Genomic DNA, 16,253 nt, shown 5'->3' on the forward strand with positions numbered 1-16,253 from the left:
AATCAGAATGGCACCACTGATGAACAGAGGAGAGCTCTGAACACAGCGTTGGCCCACACGGACAAGCGCACTCCTCCAATGGTCAAGGGGGCTATTACTGGAGAAGAAATACCCTGGCATCAGTTAGCAAACTGAATCAAGACCCAAGATAATAATACAGCAAGACAGGCTTATAATGTGCACACTTAAATCCTTAGAGGTATAATCTAGGACTTGCATGCAGAAAACATAACTTTTTTTTTCAAAACTAGATAGAGGACTAGTTAGTCACGTTTTATGAGTGTAGGAACATGGACAAGTTGGTAAAGTGCTTGCTGCATAAACTTGAGAACATGAATTTGAATCCCAGGACACACATGAAAAAGATCTCCTGCAACAATATACCTGTAATCCCAATACTAGGGAAGTGGAGGCAGGAGGCTTCCTGGGACTGACTGGTCATGTAGTCTAGCTAACTCAGCAAATGCCAGGATAAGGGAGAGACCCTGTCTCAAAAAATAAGGTGAAGAGTAATCGAGAAATGCTCCAATGTTGACCTCTGGCTTTTGAATGCACACATGTGCACATACACACACACATACATGCACATCCACACATCCACGTGCACACACAAACTTATAAATATGTTTAAGAGAATATATTGGAATAAAAGCATAGTAGATTGAAAAAACGATTGTAAATATAATTGTGTTATTAAGATAACCGTTTTATTATCAATATAATAAATCATACACATTCTTCTAAGCATTTGCTGTGGTCTGAATATTTCTGGATCCCCTAACATTAGACTTTGAAGACCGAGTTCAACAGTGACAACATGAAGAAGCAGTGCCCTTGTGAGTGACAGCAGCGCCCCTGTGCCCTGGAAGGACACAAGGGGCATCACTTGGAGGATCTGTGTTAAGGGATTCAAGCGTTAGTGCCTTGACTTAGGACTCTCCAGCTTCTAAACATAAGCAATACATTTCTGCTGTGTATAAAATTACCTGAGGCATTTTATTTTAGTAGCCAAAATGGACTAAGAGAACACCCATGTATTTATATATTTAATATTTATTACCTAACAAAATAGTCAATAGTGTTAAGATATTTGTCTTACAAGAGAAGAACAGTAAACGTTAGCTTTGCCTGGAGCAACACAGTCATCATAAGTGGATGAGTCGGGATTTGAACTCAGGGTCTTCTTCACTGTGTTACACTGTCACTGATGGACGGGAAGGATGGGCAAATCCTACCACAGAGTAGTAAGCCCAGGCTGTTTGTTCATTTATTGGTTGTTATTGTTGTTTTGTTGGAACAGCAGAAAAAGTTAAGCAACATGAAGATATATCTAAAAGTTCCAACATGCTTCTAATAGAAAATCTGTACAATATGTGGAAGAGTAAAATAAAATGCTATAAGTTGTCCCAGAGTCTATTATTTTATTTTTTTTTCTTACTTATTCACTTTACATCCCACTCAGGGGCCCCCTTCTGATCACTCCTTCCCATAATCCTGCCTCCATTCCCCATCCACTTCTCCTCTGAGCAGGTGGGTATTCCCTCCATCCTAGTACATCAAGTCTCTGAAAGGCTAGGAGCTTCCTCTCCAATTGAGGTCAGACAAGCAGCCCAACTAGAAGAACATATCCTACATGCAGGCAACATCTTTTGGGAGAGCCCCTGCTCCAGTTGTTTGGGAACCCCATGAAGGTCAAGCTACACATCTGCTACATATATGTGGGGAGGCCTAAGTCCAGCCCATGTATGTCCTTTGTTTGGTGATTCAGACTCTGAGATGCCCAAGGATCTGGGTTAGCTGACTCTGTTGGTCTTCCCGTGGAGTTCCTATCTTTTTCTGGGCCCACCATCCTTCCTCCTATTCTTCCATAAGCATTCTCAAGCCCCATCCACTGTTTGGCTATGTCTGTGTCTTTTGTTTCTAAGTTCTCATATGGTGCTTAACAAAAAAGCATGAGAACAAAAGAACAAAATATCACACTCCCACACATCATTATTGAATTTCAGACCATGAGGCCTACAAAGGATCTACCACCTAGGCTGTCTACTTCTCATGAGCACAGAGGTAGCAGGGTCCTAAGGGTCATAAAGGAGATGTTTTAAACTGGAGTGTTCTACCCAATGTACTAGCATTTGATAGGGAGCACAAGCCAGTGGTAGACATCCTCAGATGGATATGGATTCAGAGAGTTGACTCTTCCAGCTTGCTTTTCCATTGCTGTGGTAACCACCATGACCAAAGACAGCTTGTGGAGAAAAGGATTTATTTCATTTTATACTTCCATCACTAATGGAAATCAAACAGAGGTTATGAAGGAATGCTGCTAACTGGCTTGCTCTTCTGACTTGCTCACTAACTGTTTTGTACAACCCAGACCTATCTCCCTAGGAATGGTGCAGTGGCCTGGGCCCTCTCAACACCAACCAATCAACAATCAAATCTTAAAAAGTGCCCTCCAGATAGGCCTATAGGACAACATGGCCCAGGCTATCCCTCAGTTGAAACTCACTCAGATTAACTCTTGGCTGTGTCAAGTTTGTAGCTGAAACTAACTAGGGAAATGTCATTTCTGAGATGATTATTATTAGAAAATGTGTCACACCAAAGCAGAAAAAAATGTTTAAAAAGATACATGATACAAAAGAAACAGGGAGATAAGCAAAAGCAACATGTGTGGATGAAAGCGAGAGAGAGAGAGAGAGAGAGAGAGAGAGAGAGAGAGAGAGAGAGAGAGAGAGAGAGAATGACATGACTCAGTGATGGATATAGGTATTGCAATGGATTGGTTTGACCTGCAATCACATCTGTGAGAATTTTTTTTTTAATTTTTCCCTTAATAGATGTAGAAAGATCCAACTCACTATAAGCAAAATCATGGAATTCTGAATTGTGTAGGTGTAGAGAGGAGACCAAATACACCTCAACATGGCTACGTTCTTTTCTATCCATTCTTGACTATGAATGAAATAAATACGGTCAGATGCCTCAAGCTCCTACTCTGTGACTTCTTTTGATTTTTTTTACACTCCATATTCCATTCCCTGACCCCCCATCCACCCTCCAACTGCTACACATGCCACACTTCCTCCCCAACCCACCCCATCACACGTGAATGCCCCCATCTCCCACCCCACCTAACCTCTAAACTTCCTGGGGCCTCCAATCTCTTGAGGGGTAGGTGCATCTCTGAACACATGACCCGGAAGTCTTCCACTGTATGTGTGTTGGGGGGCTTATATCAGCTGCTGTATGCTGTTTGGTTGTCCAGTGTTTGAGAGATCTTGGGGGTCCAGATTAATTGAGACTGCTGGTCCTCCTACAGAATCGCCCTTCTCCTCAGCTTCTTTCAGCATTCCCTAACTCAACTACAGGGTCCAGCTGCTTCTGTCCATTGGTTAGGTGCAAATATCTACTACACCCGACTCTTTCAGCTGCTTGTTGGATCTTTCAGAGGGCAGTCATGATAGATCCCTTTTTGTGACTTCTTTATGCTAAGGGACTGTGATCTGGAACTATGTGTTAAAATAAGCCACTTCTCCTGTGAGTTGCTTGGTTCCAGGATATTTTATCACGGCAGCAGAAGGAAACTAAGACAATGTCATAAAGGAACCTGGAGCCCTGAGCATTGTTGATGAGTGCCCTACCGCTGAGCTACCCCAGTCCAGGCACCACTGTGGCCCACTCAAAACCACTCGTCCTCCTTCACTATTGTTAAACTGATTGTGAGAATTTACTCTCAATGTGTTTACATCCATAGGCTCTCCCCTAATCCAAAGCGAGAGCGGTGTAAACCCATCCTGGAAAGTCTGTTCTCTCATTTGATAGTTGATCTAAGTACAGGTTTATCCTACAACCCTGACTAATGGGGAGTGATGTCTGTGGGGACTGATGGGGACGGTTTTGCTCTTTGAAAATTAAAGCGAGGAACCAAAGCTCCTCCTCTTAAGTTTAAAAGCACTGACTGCTCTGCCAGAGGAATGAGGTTGGATTCCCAGCATCTACATGGCAGCAAGCAACAGTCTGTAACTACAGTTCCAGGGGATCCTATTTCCTTTTCTGACTTTTGGGAACACCAGGAATGCTTGTGATGTGCGTATATGCATGGATGCAGGCAAAACATCTATATGCATGAGATAAAAATAAGTGAATCTTTTTAAAAGAGAAAATTAAAATGAGAGAGGATGATTGACATTCAAGAGAAGCTCGTTGTGGAGGTGTACAGCCCAAGATGGCTCCCAGTGTGTCAAGCTCCTTGTATTCACACCCTTCCAGGAATCCTTCCAACACAGACCACCGAAGCCCTCCTTCCAAAACTATGAAGTAAAAGACATACCCAGCTTTGTTGTCAAATCACTTATTCTATGACACGGTTTTTCAGCTTTAGCACTGCTGACTTGTGGGGCCTGGTATTCTCTGTTATGGGAGGAGGCTTTCCTAGACAGGGCAGGAAAGTCACTACAATCATTCATCTTACCCAGTAAACATTAATGGCACCTCCCCAATTGTGAGAACATGAATCTGTCCCCTGATGAACAGAACTCACCCTAGAAGGCAGCACTGCTCCAGAGGAAGCTGACCATCGTGCCCTGCTGACACCCATTCACCCTGGGTAGGTAGCCATGTGAGTGAATCACTTTAAACCAGCTCCTCCAGCTGGAGCCAAGGCCTAAGGTGTTGACACTTCCATGTCATTTTCATAGCAAGTCTCAGGAAAGACCATGAGCTATGGCCATCTAGCCGACCCACTCTCAAGTCCCAGATACACCGAAAACACACAAGAGATAAAAATGTGTTGTTGTTTTGAGAGACTTGATTTGCCGGCACCAAAGGAGAACTAATATGTTACCATCAGACAGGGTTGTATGAAGATATAATTGGTGGATCTACAGAATTATTTTTTCTGCCAGGACAGAGCTTGAGAAAACAATCAAACAAACAAATAAACAAAGATGCAAAGCCCTGGGCCTTTCCATGACATCGGACAGTCACTCAGTTCAGCCATCTAGATCAACCTGTCTGAATTGCTTTTCAAGGATTATGCTGTTCCCATTCGTAAAACATATTAGTTGGTTTTGTTGTTTACAGCCAAATCCTTTTTGCTAGAGAAAAATAAAAATAGAAATGTTTGAAATCTCAGATACATGTGTTAAGTGTGTGTGTGTGTGTGTGTGTGTGTGTGTGTGTACACATGTGTGGCACATCATGTCCATGTCACTGTGTGCGCAGAGGTCAGAAGTCAGTTTGCAGTATTTGGTTCTCACATTCTACTATGTGGAACCCAGGTACTAAACTCACAGTCATTGGGCTTGGTAGTAAGGACCTTTACCCACTGAGCCATTTTGTCAGCCAAATCTTTAAATCCTCATCATTACTGATTTAGCATTAAAAGGTACTAATGACTACGGACAATGATAGTATGGTAATAAGAGAAAGAAGAGAGAAAACAGCACACTAAGACTTTTCCCTTGTCCTGAGATTATAAATAGCATCAGCTCTAAACACAGAAATATATGCTGACGGTGCACAACATCATATAAATGAATATAAATTGAATGTTTATGGCTAATCTATTTTAGTGGGGAAAAAACAGGCCAAGCCACCCTGATAAGTTCCATAAAAGAATAAAGGAAAAACATAAGGCAGAGTGTGTTGTAAATGCTATCATATTTTTAGGTAGTTAAGCCCCCAGAGCACACATTCTATTTTTGCTAAAGTGACAGGTAGGACAACTGTCCTCACTCTGTCCCTGCCGCCTGTAACTAACCTAAGAGCCAGAGGCCTTCACAGGTGTGGACATGTCCCCAAAGCTGAGGTGTGGAAATGTTCCTAGTTTACCGCAATGGACCCAAAGCAATCCCGGCCTCTCTCAAGACTGAAAACAAGAGGTATTTCTCCAAGAGGATGAACTACTTACAGAACCGAGGAGATGCAAACTGACTGGCTTTCAAGGTGAAGAAACAGGGCCACATGCCCAGGAGCTTGAAAGGCCTCAATAGGAGAAGAACAGAGGAACTAGTCCCCAAAGAACCCCCCAGAAACAAATGTAGCCCTGCTCACAGTGAAACCCATTTTGAGCAAATGACCTCTACCCCAGATTGAAAGGGAAGGCAGGAGAAGGCAGGTAGTGCACCAGCACTAATCTCTCTCCATTTCCTGCCAGCTGATGTGATGTGGCCAGTCTGTCAGGTTGCCTCCTTCTCTATCAAGTTTATTGAGCCCTCAAACTGTGAGCCCAAATAAATCCCTTCCTTCTTAATGCTGCTCCTGTGAAATACTTTGTCGCAGAAATGAGAAGAACAACTAACGTATGTACTGAAGAAATACTGTCTGTGTTGCTTAAAGCTGCTACACTTGAAGTGGTCGGTTACAGCTGAGATCATAAAGACCAATAAGCTTTCTTTATCCACATATCCTTTATAGCAATTGCCTCTTTTCCTTTGGCTGCAGGTAAATTGGGGTTGTTTCTCAAGGTTTCTGATCATTGGTAGCCAAAGGCTGAGGAGGGATCTAATGCTGGACAGAGGACATGCCATCACTGAACTCTGCAGAAATGAAACAAACGGAAGTGCCTAGAGCTTATTTATTCCAGTGCCTCCCGAATTTATTGATTGCATCCCTCCTAGGGAAGAGGCCCCACCCACTCAGAATGGGAAGTCTTGTTTCCTGCTCCTGTCTGGGCATGGCTCTCAGTCCTAGCTATGTATTATTATATAGCAAACCACCTCTAACAAAGCAGAGAGTCCAGACAATAGCAATTATTCCACTGAAGCATGTACTGGTTACTTGTTGTTATGACAACATTCCAAATAAAAGGGTGAGTTTTGGCTTACAGTTTGACGGTGCAGATCATCACAGCAGGAAATGCATGGTGGCAACACAGTGCTGAGGGGTTGATCAGTCTGTGCCCAGAATATGACTTGGAGAGAGGTGAATGTTGGCACTTAGCTTGCTTTGACCATTTTCTTTTTAGCACTAAACTATATTTAGGGTGGGTCTTACATCCTCACTTAAGCAGTTCTCAAATGCTCTTCTAAGGAATGTGTCTCCTACATGATCAGAAATCCAGTCAAGCTGACAATGAAAATCAACCATTACTGCCCATAAACCTATAGCCTGAGCAGAAATTGGAGGGAAAGATCATTAATCTAACAGAAGACCAGGACTCAAGGCCTAGTTACGAAGTAGCTCATTCACTTGCCTTCCAAGTTTGATAGTAGGAATCCCAGGTCCCTCAGTCAGGGCTGGTGGCTGGGAAGTTCATTTCCTCTGCCAATGGGTCTTTTCCTGGGAATTGTTGGGGCATTTCCATGACACAGCAGCTTCGTGCAAAGGCATGAGATGAGAAGTAGAGAGATTATATTCTCTCTTACCACTGAGTCTTAGAAGTCATGTGACTCCAGTCCCACCACGAATCCACACAGGTTCAAGAGGATGCATAGACCTGGCCTTCTGGTGACACACTGACAAAGCATGCCAGACAGAAGTCAGTGTTGGCATACTGCAGACAAACAGAACCTCCCAAGGTCTTCAAGCTGCCCTCCCGCTTTGTGTCTCAGAAGCCTTTCTTTTCCACTCAGCAGCCAGACTTAGGGATTGCTTGCGACCAAAGCTTGGACAAGTATATTAAACGAAGGGTCCATATTTAAATTTTCTTCTTACTTTATTTTATTATCTCCCCTCATGTTTATTAGCAATTTGAGAATTTTGTACATATGTGTTTCCATCAAATTCAGCCCACTTCCTCCACTTCCCCAGACCCCCTTCCTTATCTATCCAATTTTGTGCATTAAAAATACATATCATGTCTGATTAATGCTTCTTATATATTCTTGGATGTGTGGCTTTCCACTGAAGTGTGTGTGATCTACCAGGAGTGACACTCTTTAAAAAACAAACAAACAAACAAACAAACAAACAACCTGACTGTCCTTCTCCCAAGAGTTATCAAAGACCAATAGAACCTCAGCCAGGGGTAAAATTTGTTCCCAAGTCCCCTCTCCATGCTGGGATTTTCTCAGTCCTGAGTTTGCATGTGTCTGGTACAGGTTGTTATGGACACTTAGACTTCATGCATGCTGCTCCTCTGCTGTGTCCAGCAAACAGTCTCTGTATAGTCACTTACCAGCTTTGCCTTTTTCACTCTTGCCGAACCCTCTTACCCTTTGAAGAAGATAGTGTAACATAGATGCCCCATTTAGGGTTAAGGATTTCTCAGTCCTGTGTGCTCTGTGCCATGACTGGTTCTGAGCCCATAGATGCTACCCAATGAGGAAACTACCCATCAGTTTTAGGAAGCTGTGAGCCCTCTGTACCACAGCAATGCCTAACCTGGCAAGACATACTCACTGGTGCAATAGTGGAATAAATATCATGACAATAAGGAACTCCTCCCCAGAGCTCACCTGTTCCACAAGATGAAATCCATACCTGGCACTGCTATCAGGTCTAGAACCTGCAGCTACTCAGGTCATAGGTTTTAGAGAAGCATCTGCTATAATTTTGCTAAATGGAATAGGATTAAACCAACTCCCAGTGACTTATTGTTGCACCGATACATTGACAAGTCTCTCGATCCTCATCAGAGAAGCTCTATTTGCAGTTCATGGTGATTAATACAAAAATCCACACCCAGTGAAGGTGCAAATGATAAACTTCCTTCTTAAAAGACAACTATTGTATGTGTGGAAAACAAAACAGAGGGCTGGGGAGACAGCTCAGCAGGTAAAGTATGAGAGCCAGGGTTCAACCCCCCGCATCCACCGCATCCACGGCATCCACGGAGAAAAACAGAAGCAGGAGCGCTGGGCAGCTGGAGCCAGGATGCTCCTAGGAGCACACCAGTCAGCAAGCCTAGAGCCAATGAGCTCCTGATTCAATAAAAGAACCTGTCTTAAATCCTAAGGTGAGGGCTGGTGAGATGGCTCAGTGGGTAAGAGCACCCGACTGCTCTTCCGAAGGTCCAGAGTTCAAATCCCAGCAACCACATGGTGGCTCACAACCATCCGCAATGAGATCTGGCGCCCTCTTCTGGAGTGTCTGAAGACAGCTACAGTGTACTTACATATAAATAAATAAATCTTTAAAAAAAAAAAATCCTAAGGTGAAATACAATCAAGGAAGACACCTAAAACTGACTCCCCCCCACCCCACACACACACAAGCATGCACAGCAAAACAATCCTCACAAACTAAAAACACACATGGTGTTTACCTGTCCCATACCAGACTGAGAAATTTGACCAAGCCATAAAGTCTGACAAACAACCCCTTTCCAAAAAGCATCAATCATGTATACACATACTTTCAGACCATGTTGCAATATTTCCACATGTGAGTCTAAGCTATATAAATCTAAAATGCACAATTCTCGGATGGTCTTTGTTCGATAGATTGGCTTTTGCTGATGCACTTAAATTTGTTGCCAGAGGTCCCGTGAGAAACGTATCTTCACCTTTAGCATCACTCCTTTTAAGAGGGAGAGGCCCCAGCTCTCACTACCCTAGCACTTCTCCTGTTCTCCCTTCTATCCTTCTCTGGCATGACTACTATGTTGGCCCTGCACAAAGGCTCTAGGAGATTGTGCATTAGTTTCCAATTGCTTTGACCTCTTGTGATTTCTTCTTTCTGTCTTTGTTAAGAGCCTAAAGTTTGATGTACTATATGCTAGATAATCTGATCCCAGACACAAACATATTATCCCTAAAGGTGGGTTCACTTGAGACTAAATCTTAAAATACAGAAATAATATGATTGTTTTGTTTCTTTCATTTCTTGTTTCCCAAACATTTGCTGATAAATGATAGATACATTTAAGATAGATGGTATATAAAAATAGCAGATTATAGTTAGACAAAAGATAGATATACATTAGATCATAGATGGATAATATAGAATATGGATAATAGATGATAGATGGGCAGGTGTTATTTTAAAATGTTGCTGCTGAGAATGATAGTGCCTTGTGAATACATCTTTTTTTATTATTAAATGAGTTTGGAGGAATTTTCTTAATGATCTGACACTATGAAACCCAAAGACAAACACAGCACTTTATCTAAAATACCAGTATTACACTTTCTCTAAATACAGAACACTATATTTACTAGGAATTTGGCAAGCACTTTCAAAATGGCATTTTCTGTTTTCATTCCTTGAGAATTTCCTAACAACCAAGATGCATAGAAATTTTAATATGCAGCTGGAATCCCTCAATATTTATTACAGAAATATGATTGTTTATGATTTCATAGCACTTGTTTAATCTCCTTAAATACTAAGTTTTAAGTTCTCTTGCAAGCTGGCCAAGTGATGAAGATTTTAGCCTGCTTCTCTCTCAGCTTTCCTAGGACCTAGCACGCAATACTCTGCCCATGGCTGGCCAATGACCAAGAATACTCTTACAAATGATGAAAGGACATTAATTCTCACCACTAGGCCTCTCCAGACCGTGTCAAAAGCTCACAGGGCCGTATTTCCTGCCATCTCAACCCCCATCCCCACCCAATAACCTGTCTGTAGAACCAGGTCCTGTTTGATTTTACACTCAAGTTTTTCCTACCTCATCATATACAGGAAATAATGTTCACTTTTCATTCCATAGCCACATATTTGTAATGACACAATTCTGCAAGGTATCCAGAACTGGGTGAGGGGAAGGGAGCCCAGCTGGATCCTGACATTAAGTCATATAGTAGATAAAGCTTTCCGTTAGACTTTTAAAGCTTGAAGGGACCTTGAATATAGCCAAGTACAGCCCCTGGGTGTCACAGATAAGGAAATCAAGGTCTAGGGACTCTGTGGGATGGGGCTCAGTGCCCTGGAGTTCACACAGGGAAGAGCTTTGAGGCCTGAAGGCTTTGGGGGAGGGGCAGAACTTGTAAAGCAAGACTGTATTTATCACAATTGTTCTCTACCAGATTTCCCATCTACTGCTCCTTTGACAATACCACGTTGTAGCCCAGACATTGAAAGTTGTCTTGATTCGTGTTGTGCTTTTTATCTTAAAGAAATGGTGATACACAACTGGCCATTATTTCCCTTAATGTGTGGGCCTCCATAAAGTACCAAACTAAGTGAGTCTGTTTGCCACTGTGGCTGCAGTGTGGGAGGCACTGCCAAAGATGGAGCCCAGGAAGTTTGGCAGAGTGGTAACTTTAAGCCAAAGAAGCCAGGGAACAAAGAGGGATTATGCGGATCAACTAGCTAAAGAGGACAGAAGACAAAAGTCTCAAGATTCATCAAAGTCTCGCCAGTGGGCATGTGCACAGATTTTAACCTGGCATAGGCGAACTCTTTTCCAAGACACTGAAATGATTATATTGTAGTCCTTGGTTTCCTTTTCCTCCGTGGAACTCTTGACACCAAAGACATTTCTTGAGTTTAGCTCTATTGCTGGATTGTCTAGCTTAACGCTTGCAATATTAAGTGCTTTAATAAGCACCTCAATAAAAGTGGCATTCATTAAAAAGTGAATTAGTAATTATGACGTTTAGTGAGGAAGCCAGTAAAGGCAAGTCAAGCTAGTCACTTTGAAGTCAGTAAATGTTGAACAACTCTTGAGTTCTCTAATGCTGACATCTTAAAGTTGCAACTTTGTACAACTACTTGGTTCCAATAATAAAGCAGTTGTTCCCTGGCTAAACTTATGTTAAAAATTCTAATCAAAATCAGTGGTTGGGCTGGAGATAGAGCTCAATGGTGGATAGAGTATTTGCCTACGGTACTCACAAGGCCTGGGCTCCACATCAAGTACCACATAAACCAGACAGTGTGGCACACCTCTAATCTCAGCACTTGGGAAGAGGAAGGATCCCAAGTTTAATTTCGTTCTGAGCTACATTGCAAACTTGAGGCCTGAAACCTGTGCTACATGAGAGAATGTAAATCCACTCTGGGTTTATCCTTTTCATTCATTCTCAAAAACTATAAAATTCAAGGCTGGTGTATCGCTCAGTGGTTAAAATAGTTTCCATGTAAGCATGAGGATCAGAATTCAGTTTCCCAGCTCCCCTGTAAAAGCCAGGTCATCTACCTGTAACCCCAGGGGAGGGGACAGGGACAGTATCTTCTAAACAAGCTGCCTAGCTAGCCAAAGCAAATTAGTGAGCTCTGGGTTCAAAAGACCTTGCCTTGATGTCTAAGGTAATAATTGAGGAAGAAATCTGAGAGCAACACTGGGTTCACACACACACACACACACATTCACAAGCATCTGAACATATAATACCCTACACATGTGCAGATATACATGCACTCGTATGATCACAGATACACACAGGCAAGCGAAAAGTTTGGATTTGGGATACATGAGACTTTGCATACCCCAAATAATCTAAAATCAACCAAAGAAACAAAAACAGGAAGAAAACTAGCAGATAAAAGTTGTTTGGAAAAAGGTTCTGGATTTGTACTGAAATCATTGGTGAGTTCTCAGGAAGCCAGCACTGACCTGCCTTCTACAGTCCCAGACAGCATCTAGGCAGCATTGTTGCACTATGCTGGAACTCTTGGAAGTTCTAAGAGAATCACACCAAAGACTCCTATTGGGCCAAACAATGGGATGGGTGTGTGTGCTTGTGTACCACCCTCAAGTTCATTTGTTGAATTCTTACCTCCCAGGATGTTTGCATAAGAGGCTTTGAGAAGGGCAATGGGGTCCTGTGGGCGGAGCTTTGTGAATGGGGTCAGTGGCCTTCTGAAAGATTGTCTAGAATGAATGCTTCTCCTTCCCACAAGAGGACTCAGCCAGAAGGTGCCATTATAAGGAACAAGCTCTCAAAGGACACTGAATCTTTCTGTACTTTGCCTTTGAACTCTCTAGAACTAATAAGAGATCAATTTATGTTGTTTCTAAACTACCTTGGTTGGGCATTGTGATCTGGCACCTTGACTATAATAGCTCATCCAAAGCAGTTCAGCCTTCTAAGAAGTTGAAAGCTCCCGGCTTCTCAGCAGTTGGACTCCACTAGAAGTCAGCTTATTTAAGCAGCACTAAGAACACGGAGCATTGGTGGATTGACTCCACAGTATCCTTTGCCTATAGATGGTTAGAGACAGGAAAATGTCAGGAGCACACTTCATAGGGATCTTCCTTGTTAAATCTCCCAAACAAATGGCCCAGTTCATTCAAGGTGCCCTTGTCAGTCACACTTAGCAGTCACCTTGTTTCTGGATGAATATGTTGTGGAATATGAATATCACTGTGCTTAAAAACCCAGCTCTGCAGTTTGAGAAGAAACTAGTTTGAAAATTTAAAAAACAAAGCAAAACAAAAACAAAAAAACAACTCTTATTTGAATTTTTTTTTCTTTTTGCTTGATCAATATGTTTATTGTCTTTATGAAACCATCTTCATAGAAAACTGCTTTACCTTTCAGCAGCCCTTTCCTGAGCTCTGAGGAAGCTTGCCTTCTTTTGAGCAACCCGGTCTTTCTTCTGGGCAAGAGACATTTTGGGACGATTCCACCTCTTCTTCTCCACTTCTCTCTTGGGCTTCTTCTCATAGACTGGATTCTCTTGGATAGCAGTATGAGCTTTCTTATACATCTCCTCTATCGTGTCTGGAGTTACATTGTTCTTGATGTACTGAGAGAACTGTTTCTTATATGCATCTTCATCTTCCTTCATTAGGTAGCGCATGTAGTCTGCCACATTCTGACCCATGATGTGCTTCCGATGTACCTCTGAATTGAACTCCTTGCTTTCAGAGTGATAACCAGGGAATCGTTTGATACTATGAGGGATAGACAAGGCTCCATCCACAGCTCCCTTCAGGGCCCCAAAAACTTTATTGCCAGTTGTAGTTTGGGCAAGACCTGCATCCAGATAGCAAGTGAAGGCACTAGGCTGACCATTAATGCTTCCCACATTGTATTCACCTCCATTCACCTCCACTTGGCCTTCATAGATCTTGTCCATGCCAAACCTATTCAGAAGCCTGCGGGCCAGCAGCAGGCCAGTGCAATAGGCTGCAGCACAATTTGTCAGGCCAACTTGCACACCATATTTTGGAAGTTCATGTGCATATGCTGCACAGACGATCATATCCCCTTCTATACAGGATATGCAATCTGGCAGATGATATCTCTGTAAGTTACACGAACTATCATGCTATATTTGGGTGTGTTGTACTTATTCTTGTCCTGGATCACCAATCGTTTCCAAGCATAGTAGTCAGCTTTACCCTCTCACTGCCTTCGAAATCTCACTTGGTATCTTTTAAAGTAGGCCTTATTCTTGACAACTTTCATGAACCCCATCCTGTGGAACAGAGACCCACAACCGCAGCTCCACACAGACCTGCAGAGTTGGCCGCGCTAGGGGGAAAAAAGCTTATTTGAAAATTTTAAAGCACTCAAAAGTAGAGTTTATCTAGCTTCTCTGTAGGCATCACCACTGTCAACAGCCATGGGCAAGGTGTCACGCTTAGTTATAGCTACATCCTCACCTCTTCTCAGGCTTTATTTTCTTGGTTGACTATCTGAAGACCAATCCTTACCAACCCATCAATTTATCTATACATATTTTACTATGTATCTCAAGAAAAGGAGAGCTACTTGAATTAGGCCTGTGCTGAGTGGAGTACTTCCCAGTCAGAGTTTGGATAAGGGAGGAGGGAGTAGCTGGTATAGTGGAGAAGCCCAGCAAACAGCAAGCGCTGTCTTAACCAAGGGTCATAGGTTGCAGCATCAGTGATGGCCATGTTGATGGCTTGCTGGCCCAATTTGATGCAATGAGCAAAGTAGGATCTGGGTAAAACACGTAGGTCAGTTAGCAGTGATACACCGATGCTGCCTCTTCCATTGTGGCAACTGTCAAAGAGTAGTATAAGATGTTCATGGCAGAATGGGGCTCCAGAGCCATGGGTCTTAATCGCAGTCAACCTGACTAGATTCAGAATAGATCGCAGTCAACCTGACTAGATTCACCTAGGAGACACACTTCCTAGGTCATATTAGTGAGGGCATTTCCAGACTGATCACAGCAGGGTGGAGGAAGGAAGGAAGGAAGGAAGGAGAGAGAGAGAGAGAGAGAGAGAGAGAGAGAGAGAGAGAGAGAGAGAGAGAGAGAGAGAGCGCTCAGCACCAGCATTTATCTCTCTCTGCTTCCTGACTGCAGGTTAATGTGACAGCTGCCTCATGCTACTGTGGCCAGGCCTTCCTCCAGGTAACTCTGTACTTTGAAACTGTGAGCCTTGTCAAACCCTTTCTTCCTTAAGTTGTTTTGTCAGGTTCTTTGTCACAGCAATGAGAAGAGCAGCTAATGCCGGGGCATGTAGGAAGCTGGGCCATTATCTTTTCAGTGGTGGACGTTTAACAAAGTGGGGAGGGGCAGGAAAACCACAGTGTCACTGTCACACTTAGAAGGAAGCGTGATACCCAACCAGCACAGAGAGACTGTTTTACATGGTCCCATTTATAGCCAACTTCTGCAGAATTATTAGCATCATGATTGGAAATGCAAGCACTTTCCTGATGAACATTTACAGCATTAAGTGTTTTTCTGCCAAGCAGCTACTGACAACCCATCTGGCTCCCAGGCTCAGGTCAGTGGACTTTAGGCATTCTTTAGTTTTTGTTCTCTCTTGGGCATTATACCAGTTACCTTTTTAAAAGAATACAATAATAAATCTTTTAATGAATTTGATAGGACATTTTCTCTTGCACTGGACCCAGGATTTGTGGCAATAAAACTTTTACTTCAGCTCATAATTCAATTATTGGAAAATTCTGCTTTAGTGGCATCTAACAAAACACCCATACTTTATTCTTAATATTATCTGATTGCTGGTGTGGTAGTTTGAATAAAGATGGCCATCATAGACCCATAGAGAGGGACACTATTAGGAGGTGTGGCCTTGTTAGAGTAGGAAGTATTTCTAATTTTATTTCTGCTGCTTGTGAATCAAGATGTAGAACTCTCAGCTCCTTCTCCAGCACCATGTGTGTCTGTGTGCCACCATGCTTCCCACCATGATGATAACTGGCTAAACCTCTGAACCTGTAAGCCAGACCCAATAAACTGTTTTCCTCTAAGAGTTGTCATGGTATCTTTACAGCAATGGAAACCCTAAGATATCCAGTCATACTTTATTTGGACGCTGTTTTCAGATTATTCTTAAGCATAGTAAAATTTTGTAAGCCCAGTCTTCTCCCAGAGAGAGATTAGATGATCCTGAATGACAATCTCTGGATGGTACATGCCATTCATTCAAGCACTCAGGAAACTGGGGTAGGAGGTTCATAAGGTCAAAA

At 42.6% G+C, this 16,253-nt stretch overlaps 1 pseudogene; it reads right to left on the minus strand.

The window, feature by feature from the left end:
* Nucleotides 1-13,303: 13,303 nt before the first annotated feature.
* LOC110291073 (large ribosomal subunit protein uL18 pseudogene) lies at nucleotides 13,304-14,258 on the minus strand (annotated as a pseudogene).
* Nucleotides 14,259-16,253: the final 1,995 nt, after the last annotated feature.

The sequence above is a fragment of the Mus caroli genome, unplaced genomic scaffold (assembly GCF_978045245.1).
Source record: "Mus caroli unplaced genomic scaffold, Mus_caroli_1 scaffold_3, whole genome shotgun sequence".
NCBI lineage: Eukaryota > Metazoa > Chordata > Mammalia > Rodentia > Muridae > Mus > Mus caroli.